The sequence below is a fragment of the Zootoca vivipara genome, chromosome 2 (assembly GCF_963506605.1).
Source record: "Zootoca vivipara chromosome 2, rZooViv1.1, whole genome shotgun sequence".
Lineage (NCBI taxonomy): Eukaryota > Metazoa > Chordata > Lepidosauria > Squamata > Lacertidae > Zootoca > Zootoca vivipara.
The window spans coordinates 52,660,839-52,681,026 of record NC_083277.1 but is presented as its reverse complement, the minus strand read 5'-3'; the positions used below and the strand labels follow the sequence as shown (position 1 = coordinate 52,681,026).

Here is a 20,188-nt window from a genome sequence, read left to right as displayed (position 1 = left end):
CTCCTTGCTTCCTGCTGTAATTGGAATAGTAGGAGTGGGTGTAGGAGGGTTTGTAAGGGTCCAGGGAAAGTATTTTAATGAGCATAATAGGGAGGGGATGGGGTGAGTCTTCTCTCTTATCTGTTTCTTGTCAAAGATTTTCAGTTGGGATTGCTGTAAATTATGGTCTTGGTTTTGAGGTGGCCTTTCTGAACTATTCTGCACTCCTTCACTGTCTTAGAAGCAGTGCCCCTTTCTTTGGCGCAAGTTATCCCTGTCTGACCTTTGCCCTCCCTAGATTGCCTTATTCCTTAGTGCGCCTCTCTGCTGTCTCTGAATGATCTCAGAATCTGTGGGCAATGTCTCATGTTACCTTTTCTGGACAAGGCTATTAAAGACTTGCCTCCTATGAAGTCACTGGGAGTAAATCCCACCAGCAAAGTTGGTAAGGTCAGGACAGTGGAATTAGGTTGACATCCTTTGGTGTTTTGTTCTTCAGATCAGAGAACAAGCCTTTGTGAGAACAGAAGCATTTATGTGAGTCCAGCTATGGTGCTCTGTCCTATTGCTTCTCCATGTGATTTCTTTGCTAGCCTGTTTGGTTATCATGAGTCCATACCTTTGGTCAGAGCTTGGTGGTGTCTCAAGAACTGAATTATTGAAGAGCATAGATCCAGGACCTCTGTGGAATTATGTGGAGACAAATGGTAATAATAATGCCATGTAAAATGTATATTGTCTCCCTCTCTGCCAAATACCATTAACTTTTTGGGATATCAGTATGGTTCTAATTGTTGGTTAGTGAGCTATTAGCTGAAGACTTCATCTCACTAGAAGTTTTTATGGATAATACAAAACACAGAAGATGCGTGTGTCACATTTCCTGTCAGCAACCAGAATCTTGCTGCTCCCTAAACTGGCACAATCAAGTTTTGGTTAACCATACAATAGGATACTTTGAGCTACGAACAACCCCCTCTCAAGAATTGACCAGCATTGCCTTTATTCCCTGTGGAAAAACAGTAGAGTTTATCCAAAACCAAGGGAACTTCAAGATGTTTGAGAAGAACTGAAAAGGGAACACTGTCTCCATATATAAAATGGCCAGCTCACCACAAGTCTTTAGCTCTTAACCACAAGACATTACAGTGGTACCTCGACTTACGAATGACTCGGCGACTGAATTTTTCGACTTACGAATGGGGCAAATGGCCGCATTCCTTGACATCCGAACGGAAACTGCAGCATTTTTAGATAGGGTTTTTTCGACTTACGAATTTTTCCGTTTCCAATCCATTCCTATGGGAAATCGCGTTTCCAATGGCGTTTTTGATTTACGATTTTTTCGACCTATGAAGGTGCCTTCGGAATGGATTAAATTTGTAAGTCGAGGCACCACTGTACATATTCAATGATAGTGAATTAATGGAGTTTACTGAGGTTAAAGTGGGAGAAAGCGATATGGTACAAAACACTGTAAAAAAAATGCATTTAGCTGCATGTTGGATGTACACAGTAACTTCTGGACATGCTCAACTATAAACGGTGAGGTTCTTCCATCAATCACTAATGCCTGCATAATACTGGAGCCGCCCAACTAAAATATCCTCAGTTTTATCAAACTAAACATTTATGGCTTTGCCCCTACCTGTCCCCCTTCTAGATTGGTCCATCAGATCTTTTACCGGTACTTCCTTGTACATTTCTATTGCCAGGCAGCTGAACCACCTTGAGATTTTCAGATGAAAGGCAGTATACAAAATAAATAAATCAAAAAATAAAATAAACATACATAGGATTGTGCTGCCATGGTGTTCATACATGAGTTTGCTCTCTTCAGCTTTCTTTTGCTGTTCTTCCACTTTTGTCTCAAAGTTCTTACTGAGGTGTATTTTAGGCCTGATTTAGCTAAATTTGGAATATTGTCACCTCTCATTTATCCTGGTTAATTCAGTATTTCAAATACAGGAACTTGGAACAAAAGCAGATTACTGTGTGGGCTCGCCTCCCTTGAACGGGCTCTTTCTGCAATCTTCCATGGAGTTGTATTTATAGGAAGAACCAGCTCTAAGAATCTAGGAGCCAAGATTGGCAATAAATCTTATTTCCAACTGTAAACTGTCTCCAATATGTCACCAGAAGAATGGAAAGGTTGGTGTCTGGAGAAAGAAAGTAAATGATGAGAGGATCCTGTATTATAGTTATACAATTGTGACTATACAATATAGAACATCATCAGCCATTGTCATGTGACCAATTAAGTATTTCCCATGTGGTGGTTACAATCATTAGGATAATTCTGGTCACATGACAAATCAAGTACTACTGTGCTTCTGCAGCTGCTTGGTAATTTAGGAAAGTTTAACAGAAAGACTTGTAGCTTGCTGCACGTGTACTACAGTAAAGTGATTTCAGAGCAAATAAATCTCCTCTTCACAAAAAAGAAAAGGCTGTAGAAAAATATTCCCCATCTCTCTCCCCATAAAGAAAGTGGAATTTTGAAAAAGGTTAGCATTTAAAGCAAATGTGCTTTTATTTCCTCTTAGCTTGCTTTTGAGAACAATTTTTCAGATGGGTATAGAGAAGTATGCACACCTTGGGGGCACTGGTAAATGAGAATTAAAATGTGCATGAGATAGTATCTAATGAAGGGAGAGAAACATATTTCAGATTGCTCTGTATGGTGCTCAGGGAGTTTTGGAAAACCTGGTTTTTGCTTGACCACTTTTCATGGAAACATCATTCATGGAATCATAGAATTGTCAAGTTGGAAACGACCACAAAGGTCATCTAGTCAAACCCCTGCAATGCAGGAATCTTAATGTGCTACGTTGGGCTTGAACCCACAACCCTGAGAGCAAGACTTGATTGTGAGAGACGGTAGAACAGGCAAATCTATTGGGTTTATATTTCTTTTTCTGGAACATTTTTCAGGTAGTGATGAGAGGATTGCCAGATACAGTAGGTGTCTTTTATTTTCCTTTAGGAATTAGGATTGCTGTTCTGAAACACAGCCCCCACCCAAAAACTCTATGGTGCAGCAGTGGGCTGCAAACATGCTGTTATGTGCAAGGCAGGGTCTGCTTTCACACTTTAGTGAACAGGTGGTCAGAACTCTTCTGATTACTGAAGGGACTGGAATGAGTCCCCCACCTCTCCAAAAAAGCAAGCAGCACAGATAAAGCTGACTACCTAGTCCAAATCCAGCAATGCAGCCTTATGTGTAGATTCAGCAAATGGGTCAACAAGTGCAATATTTTTATCTTTATTTAATTTCTATCTTGCTTTTTCTTTAAGGAGCCCTGACAGCTCCCTGACAGTTTCTTTAGCACTGTGGTTAAGAGTTATTATCCCATCTGAAGGCAGCAACCTCTTGTGTGCTGATGGAAACGTATTTTGGTGATTTGAGACCCTATGCCAGCAAAGGCCTAGTGTCAGGCTGTGTCCCCCCCCCCCCCGAATTCTAGAATCTGAGGTATTATATTACAAGATTAAAAACCTGATTTGATAGACTATGGTCTGGTACAGGCATCCCCAAACTTCGGCCCTCCAGATGTTTTGGACTACATTTCCCATCATCCCTGACCACTGGTCCTGTTAGCTAGGGATCATGGGAGTTGTAGGCCAAAACATCTGGAGGGCTGCAGTTTGGGGATGCTTGGTCTGGTACTTTACAAGATGAAATAAAACATCTTTATTTAACAGTATAAGAATCCTTTGATTACAGCAATACATTTAATTAGTTCAAAAGAAAGTCAATCTCATCCAGACAGTTTAGTAGTCTGGTTAAGACAGATAAAATGAGACAGAATACAAAGACTGGTTTTCTTGATGTCAAATGGAGCAGCCTGTGGCTGACAGGATAACTGAAGAGAAACATGCCCCCCAGCAAATATGTAGCCTGGAAAATCACTTTAGAGTTACTGATGAAACTTGGATCAGTATAACCATAGGGGCTCCTTACCGTATATATATATATACAAAGTCTTAACCTTATCATTAAATGCACTGACCCTAAAGAAAGGCATTAGTGGAGACAGCAATAAAAATAGGCTTAGCCAGGAGTTTCCCATTATACTATGTGACAAACTGATGGAAAATTCATTTTTATTTTGGATCCTTTTATTAGAATATATTGGGATAAGCATAATTGAATTGCAGAGCCCTTGAGAAAGCTGGAAAGGTAAGCATGGCTTCTTAATTGTTATATTTTACACTTCTTCCAAAGACGCTAACCACATTGCAGCCTCACAACAATGTTGTTATTTAGGTTACACAGAAAGATAGGAACTTGTCCACCATCTCCAAGTGAGATTCATACGTGACAGCTGATTCACATTTGCCCCAGGGACTGTAATCAGTGAGTGTTTATAGTGCTAACCTGAAGAATTCATACATACCCCCATTCAGGGACAGAACTGGGGAACCATAATCGGTTCTCAGTTCCTTGGCACATGTCCTTGACTGTTTTGGAGATACATATCTCCCCTTCATTCTTTACAGTCAGTGCTTGGCACTACAAATACTAATTCACATATGGAAGTATCTTGACTGCATGAACTATGAATAGGCCCTTAGCAGAAATCTGAACCTGAGTTTATCTCATCCCAAACCAAGTCTAACCTTCGTACCACACTGGCACTCATAGCTGCCAAGTTTTCCCTTTTCTCGCGAGGAAGCCTATTCAGCATAAGGGAAAATCCCTTTAAAAAAGGGATAACTTGGCAGCTATGCTGGCACTCCTAGGGCTTGTAGCGTTAGAAATGCTCTCTCTGTGTTTTGAGTGTTTCCCATTCTCCCAGCCAACAAGGGGGGAAATGCCATTTTTGCCTTCTTCTGCATAATCTCTTAGGAGCTGAAGTTCACCAGGTAGTAACCACTGTAGCTTTCCCCCCTCTCTTGCAGAGCCAAGGAGAGGGACTTGGGGATCATAGTACAGCATTAAAAAAATATAGGAAACTGAAAAAGGATGACAATTTGTGATAGTGTGCCTACAATCATAAACATACTTCTATAATTGTATAATGGGTTTAACATCAGAATAAACATGGATAAGATTGCATTTAGGCTGCAATCCTAAATATTAACTAGAAAGCAAGTCCCATTAGACACAATAGGATTTCCTACTAAACACACTTGCAAAGTTTAGGGCTGCGGTGTTAACTTTCTAATTTTATGTATATTTACTCAGAAGAAGATGCACATGGGATTAGAATCTGAAATTCAGTCATGGGACTTGCTTTCTCTATACCTTCAAAACCTTTTTGCAAAGTTTGCTGTCTATTTCCTACTGCCTGCCTAAATGTTTCTGCCATGAAATATAAACAGTGCACCTATTTCAATTTGACAAGTGATGGAAGATTACACATTACATGCAAATTCAAGATTGGTTGGTTATATATCCAACCAATGCCATCAATTTTGGCAAATGTATTACTGTTTCATAAAACAATAAATGAGTAAATACAGAACAATCTAATGAAAAAATACAGAACTCTCCCAGCACTGTTTACAAAATAGTATATATATACACACACTTTAAAAAACATTGTACTACTCACCTGTCCAGAGCTTTCCTAGTTGAATGCATTCCAGTAAGAGCCAGCTGCACTGACTTCCACACTACAATCCTGTCTGAAATTCAACAGGATCTACTGCATAAGAGGACAGCACACAAGCACCTGAAAATTACAGAGAGACTCCAAAGTAGGGGTGGAGTGTACATGCAATGAGGTCATTTAAAGACAGCCTCCATTCATAAAAATAAGAAGCTGTTAGTTAGCAAGCCATCTGCTCTTCCTCATTCCCAGCCTCTACTCAGTTATTTGGATTCTACAAAAATGCATTGAGATCTGATGACATCTTGTGGAGAGTTGGTTTTCTAGCTAGGTTCTAAATTCAAATTCTGTTCCTGGAACTTTCACGAAACTGCAACCTGGCGATTGCTCATGGTAGTCAACTTTAAAACAAAACAAAACAATTATGAACAAACCAAAATGCAACATGCTTCCACCCCCCCTCCCCCTTATGTTAGTATAATTATCTAAAGTTTGAAACAAGATTTAACCTCCCTGGTATTTTATAATTGAACTGATGGGAAATTGAAGAGCTGGATTATGCACTTATGAAAGCTGATTATAGAAGGCAATTGATTTCCAGACTTACACTTTCATTTTTCGATAGTGGATAACCTAGCTATGATTTGAAAGTGGCATGTAGTTCCTGGAAATGGCTCTCCTATCCCCAGCTTTCATTTTAACTGCTTGTGGTTAGATGCAGACTGGTTGGATGCAGAGGAATGAAGAGAGAAACCAGCTGGGGAACCACCAAGCAGCATTCAAAACTCCCATTGTTCTAGGCACATTTTGCAACAGGGAATTTCATTAATGCAAGCAGCTTATGAGCTCTGGGAGTACTGCACCTAAGATTTCAGATTAAAACTGCCACTGCTGGAACGAAAGCAGGACCTTTTTCTGCCTCCTCACTTCCAGCCACTCTCTGAGGACTGGAGAAGGGACCCTCATAAGGATATTAGGGGGGTGGGCAAGGAAAGTATGGCTTAGTTTTTTGCAGTCTTCAGATGAGGACTAGACCATGTGAAAAATGAATATAATATTTTAGCTGCAGTTCATTCATTTTCAGCTTTGTATTCTTGTTATAAAGAAAATGTGCCTAGACATTCCATTGCAGCGCCCATAAATCTAGGTTTAAGGTGCCATTTAGCTCCTAGCTTTCATATCTGTTTCTAAGGGAAGAAGGCTCAGAGCCCAGGGTGATAATGTGGTCACAGTGAGAAGAGGGAGAAGACTGGGAAGAGGAGGTGTCAGAAGCTGAGGAGGTAACAGGGCTTAGTGAACTGGGAGAGTGACAGAGTCTGTGGTGGAGAGAAGTCCAGAATCAGAGGCAGAAGCTGAAGCAGGGAAGTGGGAGGAGGCAGGTCAAGAAGCAGAGATGAGTCAGGCTGGTGAAGAGTCATGGGAGTCTCCTCCCCCTGCTGTGTCAAGCCTCCTTGTCCCTTTTTCTGCCAGAACCGAAAGAGGCATAAAAAGAGCAGAGAAGAGATTAGCCATGTGCGGACACTGCCTCCAACTGCTTGGGGGAAAAACCCTGGAGAGAAGGGGACTTAGGCAGCTATGGGGAGGTGGTGACTGCTTCATGAGGGAAGACCTGCTGGAGATGATTTATTGAGCTCATTAGACCTTACACTCCTGTGCAGATCATGTGTTTGCTAATTAAGAGTCCAACTTGCACAGTGCGGTTTACTGCTGGCTCACTCCTGACAACTATGACCTTCTATCAGTGCCTTGGCACTGGATAAACAGTATGATATGTTGGTATGTATGCACTGTAAGTAAACTGAAATAAATATTATTATCACCAAAAACATGCCTTTGCTTGACATGACCACTTTGCTTAACTGACTCAATTTGACCATATTTCTGTCTAGTTCCAATTAAGCTCCTCTAAATTCAAGGGATTTATTCCTAAATGGTTGTGCAAAGGATTTCAGTCTATTTTGTAAAGCACCTTTATAAGCATTTTCCAAAGCCCTGATATGTGATAATTACAGAACATATTATATATGGGAGGGAAATGTTTCCAAAGCAAAATTGATGATACAAATATAGAAGTATTTGAAAATGATACTATCCTCGTTTTTTCATTGAATTTTCACTCTGGTGGTTTATCATGGCCTCAAACATCAATGTGTTTACTTTATTATTTCTTCTGCTATATCCACGCACAAAGTATTAGAGTATCAATATTGTTTTGTTTTGACTACGTCAGACCAACAAGGCTACCTACCTGTAACTAGTATCAATATTAAATTTTAAAAAAATCTTTCCAGTAGCACCTTAGAGACCAACTAAGTTTGTCATTGGTATGAGCTTTCGTGTACATACACACTTCTTCAGATACATGTACAGGAAAGCTCATACCAATGACAAACTTAGTTGGTCTCTAAGGTGCTACTGGAAAGAATTTTTTTTGTTTCGTTTCGACTACGTCAGACCAACACGGCTACCTACCTGTAAGTATCAATACTGTATTGTTTTTCTAGTTGTAATGGACAGCTTCAGCCACAAGGGGTCAGAGTGTTCCTATATTTGCGTAGTTTTCAAGGGATTCTTTTCTATGATCACCATTCTCTTATTGGTACCTGCCCAACTGCATCCGGCATAGAAATACATCAGGCTATGGATGAGGAAAAGACCCTGATGTTGGGAAAGATTGGATGAGGAAAAGACCCTGATGTTGGGAAAGATTGAGGGCACTAGGAGAAGGGGACGACAGAGGACAAGATGGTTGGACAGTGTTCTCGAAGCTACGAACATGAGTTTGACCAAACTACGGGAGGCAGTGCAAGACAGGAGTGCCTGGCGTGCTATGGTCCATGGGGTCACGAAGAGTCGGACACGACTAAACGACTAAACAACAACAACAATGGATGAGGAACAAAGCTCTCCATCTTTCATCTGCCAAACTCAAGTCAGTTTGAAAACTTCAGCTGGTATAGAATTCAGTGGCTACGTTGTTCACTGGGGCAATACAGTTTGAGAGTATAATGCCAATCCTGGCTAGAATGGCTGCCATTTAGTTTCTGGGACCAACTCAAAGTGCTGGTTTTGACCCATAAAGCATTAAATGGCTCAGGATGCAATACATCAAGGACCACCTCTTCCTATAAGAACAGACCCAGACCATCACATATCTTCCAACATTTCTTCAATGAAAATAGGGACGTCCCAAATGATAATTTTACTATTTATACCCCACACATCTTACTGGGTTGTCCCAGCTACTCTGGGCAGCTTCCAACATATATAAAAATATAATAAAACATAAAAAATTTTTTTAAAGCTTCCCTATACTGGATTGCCTTTAGACTGCTTGGAGGTCGGATAATGCCATACCCTCCAATATTTCTCCAATGAAAATAGGGACTTCCTAAGGAAAAGTGGGACATTCTGAGCTCAAATCAGAAACTGGGATGGTTACTCTAAATCAGGGATGTCCCTGGAAAATAGGGAAACTTGGAGGGTTTGCCATCATCTGAGGCCCGTTTTTGTTGGCATCCTCTGCAAAAGGTCCAGAGAGCAGCAATAAAAAAATGTGTCTTTTCTGCAGTGGCTCCCTGCTTGTTAATGCTCTCCCCAAGGAGGCTCACCTGCCTTTATTACATATATCTAGGCACCAGCAAAAACATTTCTCTTCTCCTAGGCCTTTTGCTAATTAAACAATCTATGGCTTTTTAAACTGGATGACGGTTATTATTATTATTATTATTATTTATTATGGTATGTATTTTTGTGTTTTTATATTGTAAACGCCCAGTGATCTTCAGATGAAGGGTGGTACAGAAATTTTAATAAAAATAAAAATTTGGCATCATTTTGCTCAAAAGCAATAAAAATACTGCAACAGGAACCAGTAACACCCATTTCAAGTAAAGATACCGGTATGTCAGTTTTAACTAGTTTTTAAAGGGTTAGAGTGGATCTGTCAAGTGAATCTCCTAAAAAATGAAATTCCAAAAGCAGAGTGCCACAACCTAGAATGTCCCTAGATTTCACCTTCATTGTTTAGGCAACTGCATACAAGAAAGTCTTCTTGGCAGATCATAAATCAAAGAAGGAAATAAAACAACCAGGTGTTCCATGAGATACCATGGACCCAAATGATTTAGAGCTTTAAAGATTAAATATAGTCTTTTGAATTGTGCCGCAAAACAGTGTTGTTGAACCAGGTGCCTGGGGCTTGGGAGAATGATGCTGAATAGTAGTGTAGGTATTGAGATGATAATAGGGAAGCATGGATAGTACTCTAGCTATTGTGACTACTGCTGAGAGGACACAAAAAAATGGTGAAACCTGTCAATGTTGCAGAAAGGAGGTTGGGGATTAGCAGATTCTAACAGCAATGGCCTGTGTTCTGAGGCTAATACTGTCCAGATGAAGAAGAAACAATGCATTGTACATGATAAATAAATCAGATAAATGTGTATTACAGAAAACATGGCATGTAAACAAAGAACAGGCAGGAAGTTCAAATGACAAATGAGTTGTGGTTGAGGTTTTTAGTACTGTACTTTTCACTTTTCTGTTTGTGTCCTATTACAAAAGAATTTGAATGACAATGGTTTGAAAGGCCAATATAAGCTAATGGGTGAACAGGAAAAGTATGTTCAGTGATTTTCATTACACCATCTGCAGACTACTTTTTTCAGTGGATTTAGATAGCTAAAGCCCTACTCATCTTGCAGGGGTTGGTTTTCAAGATGAATAGGGCTTTAGCTATCTAAATCCACTGAAAAAAACAAAACCAATCCCTGTATATGGCATTTATTGACCTGACTAAGCCTTCGACACTGTAAATCGTAATGCCCTGTGGACTGTCCTTCTGAAAATTGGCTGCCCAGATAAATTTGTTAACACCCTTCGGCTCCTTCATAATAATGTGACAGCAACAATTGCAGATAACAATGACTCTCAAAGTGAACCATTCACAGTGGGATCAGGTGTCAAACAGGGATGTGCTATCGCCCCAACTCTATTTATTATTTTCATTGCCATGATCATACATATTGTCGAAGGGAAACTCCCCACTGGGGTAGAAATCATTTATCGAACAGATGGAAAACTCTTTAACTTGAATAGGCTGAAAACAAAGAGTAAGGTTACCATAACTTCCGTCATAGAGCTTCAATATGCTGATGACAACATTGTGTGTGCACACTCAGAGGATGAACTCCAAACCATCCTAAATAGCTTTGGAGAAGCTTCTGAAAAGCTTGACCAATTGCTCAACATCCCAAAAACCAAAGTGCTGCACCAGCAAGCACAAAACAAGCCCTCTGCAGTGCCACAGGTCCAACTTAATGGTGCAAAACTGGAAAATGTCAATCACTTTCCCTACCTGGGCAGTTAGCTTTCCACAAGAGCCAACACTGATACTGAAATACAGCATCACCTGAGCTCTGTGAGTGCAGCTTTCTCCCGATTGAAGTGCAAAGTGTTTGAGGACTGAGACATTCAGGGAAACCAAAATTCTTGTTTACAAAGCTATTGTACTACCAAACGTACTGTCCACTTGTGAAACATGGACCACTTATAAACACCATCTCCAACTCCTCAAAAGATTCCATCAACAGTGTCTCCAAATTGTTTTACATATCACTTAGGAAGACAAGCGATCTAATGTCAGTGTACTGGAAGAAGCAAAGATCACCAGTGTCAAAGCAATGATTCTTCAACATCAACTTCATTGGACTGGTCATGTTGTTCGGATGCCTGATTATCATCTTCCAAAGCAACTACTCTATTCCAAACTTTAAAATGGAAAGTGTAATGTTGGTGGTCAACAAAAAAGCTTTAAAGACTCTCTCAAGGCAAACCTAAAAAAAATGTAGTACAGTATAAACATTGACAATTTGGAAACACTGGCCTGTGAGCACTACAATTGGGAACAGCCTTTACCAAAGGTGTCATGGACTTTGAAAACACTCAAACTCAGGACGCAAGTGAGAAACAAGCTAAGAGGAAAGCATGGAAACCTATGTCCCCACTGTGGAAGGACGTGAGGATCCAGAATTGGCCTCCACAGTCATTTTTGGACTCAACAGTTGAAGACAATCTTACTCGGCTACAAGTGATCGCAAAAGAAGACTCAACTTGCACTAAAAGTTCTTCTCTGCAGAATTTTATCTCTGGACCACATGGTTTTTTTGTCTGTGCAGTTTATATGAATGTAAAGTCATAAACCTAAAACCACTTTTTTTGTATCCTGCCAGTTTACATGACACACTTTAAAAACATTTCCTGGCAGAAGGAAATTTTAGGGGGATTTTTGGCCCAAAGGCAATTCACCTATTCACTACCTAAATCCAATGATAAACAATAATTCCCTGACAGTGAAACAAAATTACACATGAATGGGTGTCACCTGATAGCCTAATATAGATAAGTTAAGATAATAATCTCCTCTGGGCATTAATTAGTCCAGATCCAGAGATGCTGGGTTCTGCTGAAACAGTTTCTGAGGCTAAGCATGAGCAAAATAACACTTCACTAGCAAGACAACTTCCATAATTTTGAATTGTTGTAAGCTACCCTGGGGCCTGCTAGGGAAAAGTGCATGATAAATTTAATCATAATCATAATCATAATCAAAACATCTTGAAGCAGCAATCTCACACTAATCCCAAATTATCATTAGTAGTGTAATATCCCGTCGCCATGTAATTTGCAGTCAAATGAAGAATCATGATTGATAAGTGCTCGTTATGCAAGAAGAAGATCTAACATTGTAAGGATTGTTTGTGAAAAGAAAATATTAAAATAGTAGGGCAATGTAGTGGTAGTTGTCAGTGTAGGATCCTAAAACCTAGAGTTTGCTGACAATTAGAGTCAACATATTTTATTCTACTTGGAAGGGGAAAACAGGCTTCCAGGTAATGGCATGGTCAGTATCTTTAATGCAATAAATACATAAATAAATGCTAACGTAATTTTCCTCTCTCTAGAATGGAGTAAACGGTGTTTCCGTGCTCTGCTCTGGTTCGCCAGAAGCGGTTTTGTCATGCTGGCCACATGACCTGGAAGCTGTACACCGGCTCCCTCGGCCAATAACTCGAGATGAAAGTCGGTCACGACTGGACCTAATGGTCAGGGGTCCCTTTACCTTTACTTTTAGAATGGAGTAGTTCACCCTAGAAGTTCCTGAAGTATTGTTGTTGTTTAGTCGTTTAGTCGTGTCCGACTCTTCGTGACCCCATGGACCAGAGCACACCAGGCACTCCTGTCTTCCACTGCCTCCTGCAGTTTGGTCAGACTCATGTTGGTGGCTTCAAGAACACTGTCCAACCCTCTCATCCTCTGTCATCCCCTTCTCCTTATGCCCTCCATATTTCCCAACATCAGGGTCTTTTCCAGGGAGTCTTCTCTTCTCATGAGGTATAGTGACTGTTTATTACCTACTAACAAAAGTAGAGAATTAGGCTGATTCTCCAGTATGTGGGGCTGCCCTTGAACATGGTCCAGAGGCTGCAGCTAGTGCAGAATGCAGCTACTAAACTGGCAAGTGGGGCAGTTTGATGAGACTACATGCCATTGGTCCTGAAAATGCTGCATTGGCCAACAATGAACTACTGGGCTCAATTCAAGGTGTTAGTACTAGCATATGAAGTCCTAGCAGTTCGAAAGCACAAAGTGCAAGTAGATAAATAGGTACCGCTCTAGCGGGATGGTAAATGGCATTTCCGTGCGCTGCTCTGGTTCACCAGAAGCGACTTAGTCATGCTGGCCACATGACCCAGGAGTTGTTTGCTGTCTCCCCCGGCCAGTAAAGCAAGCGCCGCAGTTGTCCGCAACTGGACCTAATGGTCAGGGGTCTCTTTACCTTTATGAAGTCCTAAATGGCTTGGGACCCAAAAGAACTCCTTCATAATATCAACCATCTCAGACACTGCAGTGAGCAGGTGAGGGTTTGTTGGCCATGCTTAGTTGCACTAACCCATGAAAAGGCATTTTCAGTGGCACTTCCCCATTTGTGAATGCCCTCCCTTTTTATTTTATTTTTTAAAAATCATTGATTTTTATCCACCCTGTTTGAAACAGAGAGGGATTATGTCCTATACAGGAATATCCTGGATTGTTGCGATTTCTCTCTGCTAGTAAGGCGTTACAAGTGAAACTCAAGGGTTAGTTTCTAGGTACTGTATATATAACTCAGTGGTAGACCCACAGTCTTTATCCAGAAATCCTAGGTTCATTCTTTGGCGATTCTAGTTAAAAGGAATTCATAGAATCATAGAGTTGGAAGAGACCACAAGGGCCATCCAGTCCAACCCCCTGCCAAGCAGGAAACACCATCAAAACATTCTTGACATATGGCTGTCAAGCCTCTGCTTAAAGACCTCCAAAGAAGGAGACTCCACCACACTTCTTGGCAGCAAATTCCACCGTCAAACAGCTCTTACTGTCAGGAAGTTCTTCCTAATGTTTAGGTGGAATATTCTTTCTTGTAGTTTGAATCCATTGCTCCATGTCCGCTTCTCTGGAGCAGCAGAAAACAACCTTTCAACCTCCTCTATATGACATCCTTTTATATATTTGAACATGGCTATCATATCACCCCTTAACCTTCTCTTCTCCAGGCTAAACATACCCAGCTCCTTAAGCCGTTCCTCATAAGGCATTGTTTCCAGGCCTTTGACCATTTTGGTTGCCCTCCTCTGGACATGTTGCAGCTTGTCAGTATCCTTCTTGAACTGTGATGCCCAGAACTGTAGTACTCCAGGTGAGGTCTGACCAGAGCAAATACAGTGGTACTAATACTTCCCTTGATCTAGACGCTATACTCCTATTGATGCAGCCCAGAATTGCATTGGCTTCTTTAGCTGCCGCATCACACTGTTGACTCATGTCAAGTTTGTGGTCTACCAGGACTCCTAGATCCTTTTCACATGTACTGCTCTCAAGCCAGGTGTCTCCCATCCTGTATTTGTGCCTTTCATTTTTTTTTTGACCAAGTGTAGTACTTTACAATTTACAAGTACTTTAAAGTAAAAGTACTTTAAAATTCATCTTGTTTGCTTTGGCCCAGTTGTCTAATCTGTTAAGGTCATTCTGAACTGTGATTCTGTCCTCTGGGGTATTAGCCACCCCTCCCAATTTGGTGTCATCTGCAAACTTGCTCAGGATGCCCTCAAGCCCATCATCCAAGTCAGATAGTATGATTAGGGAAAATGTGTACATGAGGCCTTGAGAGAGCCATGTCTGGTCAGAGTAGACAGTGCTGGATTAGAGGATCCAAATAGCTCATGTTTCATAGTTACTAATTTGCCTAGGAGCGCCAGATCATTTGAGATTAATTATTCTGTTTAGAAGCACAAGTGCCTCCCCACAAAAAAAACTTGTCACCTCTCTATTGGGAACCCACAGAGCTTCTCTGGGATCTATCACCCAAGACAATTCTTTCCACTAAGATGTGTTCCTCAGTACTTAATATACATTTCTAATTATTATTGGGCTTTGTCATGAGCCTTATTTTGTCTTGCTAGGTATTTTCCAAGTGAATTAAGAAACTGACACTGATCCAAAGTTGTGGATCAAGGCAAGTTGTAAGCGAACTCTCCAACTGGATAGGCTATTTTAGCTTAGGCAAGCAATTCAGTTTTAAATTTGCAAATATGTAAGCACACAAATTAGCAATTGCTTAGGGCTGACATAGTGTCTAGACCGCCTGGGCAAGAGAACCCTGAATGCACTTGTTCTCTTCCCCCCAGACTAGTTTCCTACCGGTATCTGCTAGGTTCAAGCTTCTGCTATTAGGTCCTAAACCTTCTTTTCCTGGCAAAGTTCCTGAAGAGCCTCATGGCAAGCAGAAATCCTACAGGTGCAGGAGCACTGTTCAACAGGGTGGCACGGATGGGTAAAACTGAACCTGTTGAATTGCTGCTTGTCAAGCCTAAACTTAATGGTAGCTACTGTATTCTGAATTGGATTGAGGATGTGTGTTGCGACTCCAGGGGTTTAAAGCTGCCTTTTCCTTAGTCAGGGCTCCCCTGTTCTTCTTTTAACAGCTACTTGAGAGGAGGAAATATTAGCCAACGAAGCTTTTCCTTGCGCAGAACTGAAGAGACGTGGGAAGGCGACACCTGCTGAATTTCCTACTGTCTGAGGCGGTTGAAAGGCAAAGGGCGACTGTGAGGTAAAAATAAAATAAAATAAAAGTGGCAACTTTACGGCGTCCCATTTCCCCTCACATACAGCCGAGGTAACGGTGAGGCGGCTGCTATAAAACAACCCCCTTTAATAAAAACAGGCGGAGGAAGCGCTCTCTCAGCCACCCTGAACTGCTGCCGCCGCCGCTTCCTCGGCGGCTGCTTCCCTTTCCCGCCCTGTGGCGCTGAGGCCACTTGCCCTCATACTGGCGGCAGCGGCTTCCCGCCGACGTCGAGCTCCACCCCATCCCGGGGGTTGAGCCTGGCGCGGCGCGCTCCCGGATTGGGGCGAGGACGCGCCTCCCAACCGCCGAGCCAGGCGCGCCCCCGAGGTTTAGCCTCAGCCCGTGACTGAGGCGGGAGCTGCCAGTTGAGTCCTGAGCGCCGGCTCCGCTCTTCCTGCTGCTGTGTGAGTTGGGGGGCGGGCGGGAAACAGAGAGAACCTTGCAGGGAGGAGGTGGTGTTTGGAACTGAGGAGATCCCGGTCACTGGATCCCGCGGTGTGTGTGGGGGCGGCGGGGGAAGGCGTAAGAAGGGAGGGGGCCGAAAACCGGAGGAGATACCAAAGGAATCTGTTTCCTGTGGCATACACGGCAGTGGATTGCTGCTGCTGGGGGGAGTCGGAGCGGGGGAAGGAGGATTCGTGAGAGTGGATCCCTACGATGTTAGCTGACGCCCCTTGGAAGATCTTGAGGAAGAGTGGGGGGCGGTGAGAGGGGAAACCTTTGAAGGAGGAGTGGAAGGGGCTGATCCTTGGCACAGAAGGTTATTTTGGGGGGGAAGTCTGCCAGTCAGTGGATTGATGAGGAAGATGGATGTGGAGAGAGGGGAAAGTGACACAATGGAAGATACCAGGACATTAAAACAGAGTGTGTCTTAGTGGAGGAGATTGTCTTGCGTGGATCCCAGTGGAGCATAGCTGCCAAGTTTTCCCTTTTCTCACGAGGAAGCCTATTCAGCATAAGGGAAAATCCCTTAAAAAAGGGATAACTTGGCAGCTATGCAGTGGAGGAGAGAGTGGGTTCCCTATGGAACCCTATGACTAACACCTGCTACACACACACAAACACATGCCAGCCAGCTTCTGTTTCTGAACGGGAAAATTGATCCTTAAGTAATCTGGAAAGTGTGTGTGTGGGGGGGAGATGCAAAACCGGCTAGAATACATTTGTTGTAGAAGTAACCAACACTCCATGTGGATATGGCGCCAGCTGGGTATGGTAGGTTGCAATGCAAACGGAAAAAGTTTGGATCCCAATAATAAGAGATCTTGGGAAGCACACCTTTTCTAACTGCTATAGACCAGTGGAGGCTTCGCATGCGCACATCTGGTCCAGTAAATATTAGTAACATGCCTTGTTCTAAGTGGCTCTCAAGGGAGTAGATCATACTGTAGGATGAGGGTTTTTTTTTAGCAAACAAAAAGCAACAGTCCAAACAATCCTTTAATTTCTGTTTAAAGTGGAATCTAGGGAAGAAATAAACAACTGACATGCAAATGAGGCTCTCAGGTTTGCCCATTTTTGCTTCTCCCAATAACTGGTTTGAAACTCAACTCCTTGATGGTTAAAAGCAGGCATCCCCAAACTTCGGCCCTCCAGATGTTTTGAACTACAATTCCCATCTTCCCCGACCACTGGTCCTGTTAGCTAGGGATCATGGGAGTTGTAGGCCAGAACATCTGGAGGGCCGCAGTTTGGGGATGCCTGGTTAAAAGCATAGGAGAATAATGTAAAGTAACTGTAACAAGTACAACTTCAATATAATTTAAGTGGTAACCTTCAGTGCCTCTGCATCCCAGGTACAGCTTTTGGTGCTATGTTTTTGCTTGTTGCACAGCTGCAGCACAAGAACACCCCCCCCCAAAAAAAAAACTGAAAGAGAGATGGCAAATCTAGCAAATCTTGGGGTGTGTGAGGAAATCAACATCCTTGCCTCACTGCCACTCTAGCATTTTCATTAATTAATTCCTCTTTTATTTGTTTGCATACTTGGAAGTATGCATAGGATTGCAGCCATGTGTCCCAATCTTAAGCATGTTTACTTAGAAGTAAATCCCTCTGAATTTAATCAAGATTTGCTCTCCATGATTAATACAACTGATTTTTCTTCTTTCAGCATTTTTAAAACTACATATATTTTTCAGCTTCTTGCGTCATATTCTGGACCAGGCATCCCCAAACTTTGGCCCTCCAGATGTTTTGGACTACAATTCCCATCATCCCTGACCACTGGTCCTCTTAGCTAGGGATCATGGGAGTTGTAGGCCAAAACATCTGGAGGGCCGCAGTTTGGGGATGCCTGTTCTGGACCTTTTATTTGGAAGGATGTGGGCTCAAATTTTTTCTTTACAGTCTGAGGGTTTCACCTGGGCTATAAGACAGGGATGGGAACCTCCATCTTCCATTGACTCCCATCCTCCTGATTATTGGCCAGTTGAGGGGGAGTGAAACTTGTGAAGAGGCTGGAAATGTTTAGCTGATGTAACATGGTTTAAATGCTTTTCCAGCTCCCCTCTTATCTAGTAGTTTAGGTTCTTGGGAAGGTACATTGGCTTTCACAGATCACATTTGAATGGATATACACATTTGAATGGACCCAGGTGGCGCTGTGGGTTAAACCACAGAGTCTAGGGCTTGCTGATCAGAAGGTCGGCAGTTCGAATCCCTGCAACGGGGTGAGCTCTTGTTGTTCGGTCCCAGCTCCTGCCCACCTAGCAGTTCGAAAGCACATCAAAGTGCAAGTAGATAAATAGGGACCGCTCCGGCGGGAAGGTAAACGGCGTTTCCGTGCGCTGCTCTGGTTTGCCAGAAGCAGCTTTGTCATGCTGGCCACATGACCCGGAAGCTGTCTGCGGACAAACGCCGGCTCCCTCGGCCTATAGAGCGAGATGAGCGCCGCAACCCCAGAGTCGGACACGACTGGACCTGATGGTCAGGGGCACCTTTACCTTTACCTTTATGTATATATGTATATATGTATATGTATAAAATTGTCCAGTAGCACCTGCATGCACATGAAAGTTTATACCAAGAACAAACTTAGTTGGTCTCTAAGGTGCTACTGGACATTTTTTTAATGTTATATATATATTTCTACTGTGTCAGACCAACATGGCTACCTACTTGAATTTGAATGGAAAATCCCTGTTTATGCTGGCTAGGAAAACCGGGTGGACAAGTGCTAATAACCTGGTTTATAACCAGTACTGCTGTTTTGATTACATTGTGGACTAGTCCCAAGGGTTCATTTGACTGTGGTTGTTTAGTCTTTGTTTGCAGTTGTAGCAATCTGTTTCTGTCTTGGCGATTAGCACTATGGATGTCACAAATGGAGGATTATGGTTCATCTGAGTTTGCGTTTTCCATGCAAGACTCTCTGGTAAAAATATTTGGTCTCTTGATCACCCTGCTCCATAACACAGTGATGACACATAGACATACTTGCTTCTAAATAAATCCTATTTCAAAGGTTTTGCTTAAACCTTTCCTAGTTCTTTAAGGAATTGTTGTAAAAGTGCATGCTAGCTTTATGAGCGTGCATGAGCACTGTGATCTCATCAAGCTGGTACACATGAACCAGGAAGTAGAATACAGCTGAAATAAACAGGATCAGCTGGGAAAAACCAAACAGCTCTATGAGAAGAGGGATGAATGTAATTGTGTAGCAGGTTTATTTTCCAGTAGCTAACAATAGCAACTGAACTTAAATACTTGGTGATATTTTCTGTTTTTCATACAACGCTGAATCCAGGAGCCTTGATTATATCAGTTCTCTAGAGTAAGATTTCTCTCTTTCTCTCTCTCTCTTTTGTTTGTGTGGAATGTGTTGTATCTAGGGAATATATTATCAGTGTCTCAGGTTTTCCACCCTGAATTAGAAATAAAAGCATGAAGGGTTAAAATCCATTTATGTGGGTTTAAACTGAGATGAACTGGCTGCTTTTATCACCATTAAAAGGGAATGCAGGACCTATTCCTAGTTAAACAGTGACAATTGTACAGAACAGGATCAGATTGGAATTAAATTGCAACTCAAATTACTGGTATGCTGTCTTTAAACTCAAATTATTTACTTGCTTATTTAAAATGGTATCCTGCCATTCTTGTCAAAGACAACCCACGGTGGCTTATATCATAGAAATTAAAATGTCTAATGGAGCAATCCTTCTGAAGCTAAGCAGATCTGGGGTTGGTAGTGCCTAGAAGTGGAGGCTGCTTGTGGGATCCCTATGTAACTAAGCCTCCTGGAATTATTGAAAGAAAATTGTGCTATGAATATTAGAGAATGTCAGTATGTGCTTGTTTTCTTTTTTCAGGAAATACATAGTGTGAAAAAGCCACAACTTTTTAAAAACGGATGTAGAAGTTAAAACAAAAACCTCATTGTTGCTAAGTATTTTCACATTCACTTCATGTCAGGATTTAAAGATTCTGAATTACTGAAACCACTGGATAGGTGCTTGATAGAGACAAGAAAATGAGT

General features: G+C 41.9%; 2 protein-coding genes across 5 annotated transcripts in view; one reads left to right on the top strand and one right to left on the bottom strand.

Annotated features, from left to right (window-relative positions):
* Positions 1-5,734, bottom strand: part of LOC118080603 (semaphorin-3D-like) — a 45,312-nt gene extending 39,578 nt beyond the window's left edge. Inside the window, exon 1 of the mRNA XM_035106076.2 lies at positions 5,541-5,734. The gene's annotated coding sequence lies outside the window, so the exon portion shown is untranslated. The remainder of the gene's footprint in view (positions 1-5,540) is intronic.
* A 10,243-nt stretch (positions 5,735-15,977) lies between these two features.
* Positions 15,978-20,188, top strand: part of TEX264 (testis expressed 264, ER-phagy receptor) — a 160,991-nt gene continuing 156,780 nt past the window's right edge. The window contains exon 1 of one of the 4 annotated variants that reach the window (XM_060271521.1): positions 15,978-16,112. The gene's annotated coding sequence lies outside the window, so the exon portion shown is untranslated. Of the gene's footprint in view, positions 16,113-18,809; positions 19,484-20,188 lie in introns of those variants that run through there. The other 3 variants (XM_035106078.2, XM_060271523.1, XM_060271522.1) reach the window with 3 other exon arrangements.